The sequence below is a fragment of the Oryza sativa genome, chromosome 12 (assembly GCF_034140825.1).
Source record: "Oryza sativa Japonica Group chromosome 12, ASM3414082v1".
In the NCBI taxonomy this organism is placed as follows: Eukaryota; Viridiplantae; Streptophyta; class Magnoliopsida; order Poales; family Poaceae; genus Oryza; species Oryza sativa.
Genome location: NC_089046.1, coordinates 18680875 through 18688450, shown reverse-complemented (window position 1 = coordinate 18688450; position 7576 = coordinate 18680875). Strand labels below are relative to the sequence as shown.

The window sequence follows — 7576 nt, the reverse complement described above, 5'->3', positions numbered from 1 at the left end:
ATTTCACATCCTACTCAGTAAATTAGTGGTCACTTCTTTCCTGATGCCTCATACTCCCACACATCCTACTCTGATGCAACATATACAGCTTCAATCTCTATTTGCTTTTCCATTATCATGTTAGTTTTATTTCGCTTGCTAGTCGCTACAAAATGCGCTATATATATATGCACCAGAAACTGCAATGTCTCTGACGGCTAAAAACTGTCAGGAAAAAGCAAAATACCGTCAGGAAAATAGGTCCTTACGTGTCATCGTCAGGAAAATACCGTCACAACTAGCTTGTCGGGGAAAAATTAATTTGCCTGACGTGTGTCCGTCAAGGAAATTATTCCTGACGTGAATGCACGTCAGGGTTAATTTTCCTGATGTGAATTTCACAGTCAGTGATATTTCCCATATCACTGATAGGTTTGACCGTCAAAGATATTTTTCTAATTTTTCTGACAGGTACAACCGTCAGGAAAATTGGTCATCCGCTATTGTGATAATTTACCATATACAGGGATGATCCATATATATACATTATCTAATAGCAAAAATGGTCATTATGATATTCATCACAGATAACATATAAACAGCTCAAATTCCATATTTCATTCAGAAAATAGAAAGATCAAGTCCATCATAGAATAGTTCTAGTTCACTATTTCAACATAACACACAAGTTGAACAACTAGAGTTTGCATGGCCTAAGACACCTAATAGCACGTACTTTCAAAGTCTCACACTCCATCTATATGGTTAGAACCATATAGACAAAATATCCAAAAGCATTAGTATGCCGCAACTCCACATTGGTATATCAAAAACCTTAGCCCATCTTGCATGACATGTGCTGTAGCAGCATCAAGGAGAAGCATTCAAACAACCGATACAATTGTTGGTCGATGTTGTTACTGCCACCATTGCTTGAAGCAATATCACATCCATCATTGTTGTGGTAGCCATTGCAGTCAACTTGCTGTGAGCCTAAATGGGAGGAATCAGTTCCCTGTAGCAGTTTGAAAAGTTTATGATTAATTATTCCAATTCTAACTAGTAATAAAAATGCATGCCCATGCAGCAACTAAAATAGCAATAATGGTCATCCAACCCCTGCAGCAAGTTGGACTAATTGTAACTATCTAAACTATTTCCATTTTAAGCAAGATTCATATCATGACAAAAAGTTCTATTTTCTACTACTGACTCTAAGATTACACATAACAGAAAAATACAGCTAATATAAATCAATCACTAATTCACTAATGATTATTACATGATGTCAACAAATTATTCATTGCAATCACAAATTTGCACGCATGATTAATGTAGCGCCCATTCTGTCGTGGCGCCTAGCGGGAAAACTATCTCTTAAAAACTCTATTTGCGAAATCCGTTTCTTTGCTTGTTGTCTAGTGTCCGTGCCATCTCAGATCTCAAATCCCCGATCTATCGTCAAGTTCAATCCCGAATCCAAATCCTTCCCAAATCAAATCCCTCCGCAAAAGTCTATTTAGCCTCCCTCGAGTTCGATGGGCCGAATCCCTCTCGGCCCATCTCCCCCTCCCTCCCCGGCTCCCTCTCTCTCTCTCTCTCTCTCCCCGCTCTGCCCGTGAGCCGCGTCGAGCTCTCCTTCTCCACTCTCGCGGCCGTTCCCGCCGATGCCGCCCAAATCGCCGCGCCGCCCGCGCGCGCGCGCGCCGTGGTGGCCGACCGGCCAGTCGCCGCCGCCGTCAGCGCCTGCCGCGCCTGCCCCGCGTCTGCCGCCCGTGTCGCCGCTCCACTCCAAACCGCCCCGCCGTCATCGCCGTCGTCATCGACTCGGCCCCGCCTCTCCCCGCGCATGCCTCCAAGGGACGGAGGCAGAGCTCCCCCCCTCTTCCGCGTCGCCCTCTCTCCCTCCTCCTTTTCCCCAAAGCGGCAAGGAGGCAAGCCCTCTTTCTCTCCCCCTTTTTCCCTTTTCCCTTCCGCCGGCGTCATCCTCCCCCCCTCCTGTCGCCGTTTTGGCCGCGAGCGCCGAGCGCCAGCTCGCTCCCTTGACCGCCCAAGGTCGGTTTCCAAACCGACATCGCCGCCCTATAAACCCAAGCGCCTCCCTTCCTCTTTCCCCTCCCAATCTTCCCCGTTTCTTGCTCGCGCCATTGCTGTCTCTCCCGCCGGCCACCGCTGTCGCGTGTGCCGGAGGAGCCGTGCGCGTTAGGACGCGGAAGGGGACTCCGGGCGCTTGCCTTCTTCCTCTTCCCCGGCCCGAGGCCGGAGAGATCACTCCCGTGCCGTCGGCCTCTTGTCACAGCGCCCCGCCTCATCTCGGTAGTGCTTTTCCCCGTTCTCCCTCCTCGATCCATCTCCTCCCCTTAGTTTTCAGTAGTAGCATGTGTAGCCTTCCCGTAGCTAGCTGGCGCCGCCCCGACCGTTGCCGCCGCTCGCTGTGTGCTCGCCGCCGTCGCCGCCCGTGCTCCGTAGCGCCCGCTCGTCGCCGGCCTCGCTCGGCGTAGCTCCGCCCAATCCGACGCTAGCAACGGATTCCCGTAGCCGCGTAGATGCACTCACCGCCGGGAATCGGCCCCTCGTGACCTCATCGCCGTTTCCCCCTTCCCTCGCCGCCGGTTGCCGCCGCCGCAATCCGCCGCCGTCGAGCTCCCTCCGGCGAATCCGAGCCGTTGGCTCGTCTGCCCTCGTCCTGTGCAACATCCCGGTGTGCTCGCCTTCGCCTGTATCGCCATGGTTCGCTCCGCCGCTCGCCGCCGTCGTCCGCCGTCCGTTCCGGCCGGCGTCGTTGTCTACCTCCCGCCGGCCCGCGTGGCAGCCACGTAGGCGCCACGTCGGCGCCACCTCGGCCGCGACTGGATTGGCTGACCCGGCCAGCCGCTCCCTCCGTTTTCCCCCTATGCGCATGGTCCGCGGTGAGCCGTGAGGCTGCGCGTGGGCCCGCCGCACCGCGTCCTCCGCGAACCGCGCGCATGCGCCGCGCCTCCCTCCCCAAACCCTAGCACGCCCCGCGTGCACCTCGCTCATGGTGAGCCGAGTCGCCGACAAGCGGGTCCCACCCGGGACCACGCGGGATGGACCCGGCCCACCGGCTCTCTCTCCTCCCCGCCCGCATGAGCGCCTTGGGCCGCCTTCTTGGGCCGGCCGGCCCATTAAGCTCGGCCGAGCCGCCCCATTCTCTCGGGCCGCGCCCTAGCCGCCCGAGGGAAGTCTAATTTCCCTCCCTCCTTCTTTTCTTTTCTTTTCTTTTTCAAAAAGGATTTAAATAAATCCTTTTCCTTTAGACCAAAAATCCAGTAATCTTAGAAATTCAATATCTTCCCAACCGTAAGTCCGTTTGACTCCGTTCAACTTCCAAAATTCCTCAAATCTCGAGATCTATCTAATGGCACGCTTAGAGGTCAATAATAGGGCTTTATTCTCGCCGTTTGCTGAGTTGTCCCGTTTCGCGTGTAGTTTCGGAGCCCGAAGACCAGCAGTGCGAGGATTTCGAGGATCAAGCTCAAGATCTCGAGCGAGGCAAGCCACCTTTGAACATCTTGAGCCTATATTTGAACTTAATTATGTTGCTTGAAAAATATTATGCATTGATAGGATCGCACTTAGTCTGCTTGTCCCGTCTGCAAGGCAGATTGGCAGACCTACCTAACTTGTTGCATTTGACCCTTCCATTGTAATTGTTATACCATGTTCCCTTGTACCCACCTAGTTGCGCCTCGGTAATCGTGCACTCTGCACTGGTATCGACGGTCGCCCTCAAACTTAAAATCTGAGAAACATCTTGGGTAAAACTTGGGTTTTACAAAAGACTTGGAAAACCCGACACCTGGGTCGGTGCTTGCGAACTAAATGAATTTCCAAAACCGCGGACCGGGGAACGTACCGGGTGTACAGTTTCCCGCTCTTGCACTTAAGGACCGTTTCCTTGGAATTTCATCCGAACATAAGACAAGTACGACCACATGGGTGGAATGGGACACCCCTGGCTGAGTAACTAGCTTATCGGGGGAGCCATGATGCTAAGAGACATGTGGATTCGCCGGGGTGGTGTCGGGGAGGACCCCTGGGCTTCCTGGCACAGTATGGTCTGGGACCTAATCTGGTGTTGGTCTGGGACCCCTCTCGTTGGCATATGGTGAACCTGTGTCGGCTTTCGAAATGCCTTGTCATGAAAGCCTTAAGGTCTCTAGTCGTAGCCGTTCTGCACGGGCTGGATGATCCGGGTTAGTAATGTCGTGTGGGTAAAGTGTACCCCCTCTGCAGAGGTTATTAAAACTGTTCGAACAGCCGTGCCCACGGTCATGGGCGGATGTGAGGTGATTCCTAGCGTAGTTTTGTTTGACTACTGCCTTGTGAAATTTGCTGTTGTGGAATGGGTTTGATGTTTGAAAAATCTGCGGCTGATGGGATCAGCCAGGCCCGGGTGGCCGTTTGAAAGCTGTTGGCCGGGTGCCAATCTTGATCAATTCAAAAGACTGATACATTGCACATACTCCGACCGGACGAGACGCACTGTCTCATCCGTGTTGTTTGAGAAGCACTCCCTTAGTTGTTTCAGAAAAGAGTTTAAATAAAATCAATCGAAAAAAAAATAGCAGCCTTTCCTTGAAGCCTGCATTAAACACTTATTTCCCATGGCTTGCTGAGTACTCCTGTACTCACCCTTGCTCTATATAAATAATCCCCCCTAGTTGCTGAAGAAGATGAAGCGGATCCCGCTGACGAGGAGTTCTTCCAGGAGCAAGCCGGCTACGATGAGTTTTAGGGTTTCGGCCTAGTTCCCAAGTCGCGCCTGTGATGTTTGGTCCAAGTCTTGGCTTCCGCTTCCCTTTTGTAATGCAGTTGTGAGCTCGGGATCTGTCCGCAGCCCAACATGACTGTACTCCTACTCTATAATAAAGAGACCTCTGTTCCTGTGATACTAGCACTGTTTCCTGGGACTGGTATCGATTAACAGGTTAATTTGGAGCGTCACGGGCTAGTTCCGGTCGGGACTAGTTCGGGGCGTGACAATTAACATATGTATATGGCAATAGTGGTTATATCATACTTTAAGAGAAAATCACATTAACAGGATATTTATGAGAAACTTAGAATGCTTAAGTAAATAGCTACACATACTGATGGATCTGTTCAACTAACAACCATAGTTTAAAGGTATTCGGCATATGTTGCAAGGCATCTGTATAAAGCTTACCAATAGAACTCTAATTGGAAAAATAAACCAACGGGTAACAGATCCAGAGAAACATCACCCCAGACCGAAGGAAAATTACTATAAGAGCAGAAAGCATGCTCATAGCACACCAATTATATTGCTCACAGAACAGAATTCATGTGAATGCTATCATTATGTTGCTTGTAATACAATGGTGGATAGTAAAATCATCAATAATTTAGTTTACCAAAGATCTATTAAGGACCGCAAGAGGTGGACACAAAAAAAGCTTACGATACTTTGGCTGAACCCTTTCTAATCCTGTAATTTAAGGTGTACCTGACATTAAAAATGCAGCAACTTTCAGTCATATAAATGGTGAAAATAATTAAGCTGTAGTTCCACTCTTAATTACTGAAATACTAAAATTATATGTTAAAATACTTCAGTTGCTTCAATTAGTAGCTGTGGTATGAGACAATACACATTAATAGTGGCCGGCTCTCTTGTAAGCATTCTATCGTCATAGTATACAAGCTTATTACATTTTCTCATACTATTATAGTAGTGTGAGATGCAGTTATGCTTGGAGCTAGCTACCATCAATTTAACGACAAAGGTCCCAAGTATGTAAATCCTCTTCTAGTAGAACATATGCTGTGGCCATTGCTTCCCATGTGGCCATCCTTAGCTGCATCGAGCCCTCTAACAATTGTAGACAAACCTAAGTTTAGGAAAAAGAAATTCGCTAAAACAATTCTCTGCATACCATGAAAATATGATTGGCTTCAGATGTAGCAAATCTGCCATCATAATTTTCTAGAGATGATATTAGCCCATATCTACATATCTGAAAGAGCTAAAGAACAAAAATATGGCCGGAGCAAAGAACAGCTCAGGAAGAGACATGTCTCGTACGGCAGAAGCAACTATGATGGCATAGAAAAAAAGGTCTGTTCAAGTACAAAATTTTAGCCCATTTGAAAGTCTACATGTACTACTTTTGTTGCTACCCTTCACACAAAAGATATGCTGCTGATAGAATGTAAAAAGAAACTATGCCCATTTCCTTGTTTCCAACACAATCTTCTAGAAAACATAGCAATATAAAATGGGGGCACCAGGAGTAGGGAGAAAAAGAAAGTATGTTTACCTCACATTAGTATTCCTTAGCCTTTCACCCATCCTTTGCTGGTGTCATCCACTAATCCCTATGCATGTCTGTAGTAACAGCAACATTTTTTTTGTGAAAGCTACCATTGTTTATCACTTACTGCAAATAATAGTGGAAATAATTCATCTTACCTCGTATAAGCAGGCAGCATCCTGTTCTCTTGAAACAAAAAGCATCTACTGGCAGAAAAAACTGGGGGTTTGTTCAGCTAGCATAAAAAATTGGGGGCTCTGTGGGTATATCCTTGAGCAGGAAAACTTACCAGTAGATCTAGGGTGCATCCACTGAAAATCGAAAAGGAAAATCAAGAACAGTGAAGAATGTTGTGGATTCATAGAAAAAGAACAGTACAAGAGAGAAACTTACCCTAATAATGAAGTAATTGGGGATTTTGATGCAGTAGCTTCAACCTCGAACAGGGATTTGGTTGCTGGAGTTGCCGGAGCTGGTGGAGGCTGCAACTTTGGATCTGGACTGAGAGATCTGGATAGAGAGGCAGGGGAGATAGTTAGTGGGCGCGGTGGAGGGCACGATGATGCCGGAGATAGGGTGGGAGGGTGACCGGAGATTCTAGTGGAGAGAATCCATGGTGGTTGATTTGGGGGATTAATGGTGGTGAATCTGGGGGAAGGAGGCAGTGGAGAGGGGGTGAGGAGGAAGAAGAGGGGTCTGCTGGCAGCTGAATGGGTATCTGTCCTCAGCTCCTCAGTCCTCACTAGTCTTGAGCCTGACCGGTCAAAGCACACCACAATTATTCTCGCGCGCTCGTCCCGAAATTTTTTTGGCGCGGCAGCAAAATTATTGGCGCGGTCCCTGGAAGCCTCGCGGGAAGCCTCGCGGGAACCCAAACTTTTCTTCTGACGGACAAACCACGTCAGCGAAATTCATTTATCATGACGGTTCCGATAAACACGTCAGGGAAATAGAATATTTCTGACAGTTTTACACCACGTCAGGAAAATTCGTCTAGTCCTGACGGCTGAATAAAATCACGTCACTAAAATATTAGCCCGTCAGAGCTAGTTGAGTTTCTGGTAGTGCGGTGAGGAAAGAGTTGAACTGGTATATGTGTTATTGAAGATGTGACTTCCTGCTATGTACCACAAGGTTGCTAGGTGTTTTTTTCTGCCATTACCCTCGGAGAAAATATTTTATTTCCAAACGGTAATTACTACCATATTTTCGTGGTAGTCTTTTCATTTATTCATGTAATTAATTAGGACAATAATGCAGGTGCAACTGCCTTAATTTGTCCCATATATCGAATAAAG

General features: G+C 48.0%; 1 long non-coding RNA gene across 6 annotated transcripts; it reads right to left on the bottom strand.

The window, feature by feature from the left end:
- Window positions 1-574: 574 nt before the first annotated feature.
- LOC9268254 (uncharacterized) lies at window positions 575-7028 on the bottom strand. 6 transcript variants are annotated; one of them, XR_010738733.1, is made up of 7 exons: window positions 6868-7028; window positions 6672-6788; window positions 6568-6589; window positions 6437-6481; window positions 6285-6352; window positions 5426-5470; window positions 575-994 (listed from the first exon to the last, which is right to left on the bottom strand). It is a non-coding gene; the product is annotated as an uncharacterized lncRNA (long non-coding RNA). The 6 variants fall into 6 exon arrangements; XR_010738732.1 differs by lacking the exon at window positions 5426-5470; XR_001541930.3 differs by having other exon boundaries at window positions 6672-6928.
- Window positions 7029-7576: the final 548 nt, after the last annotated feature.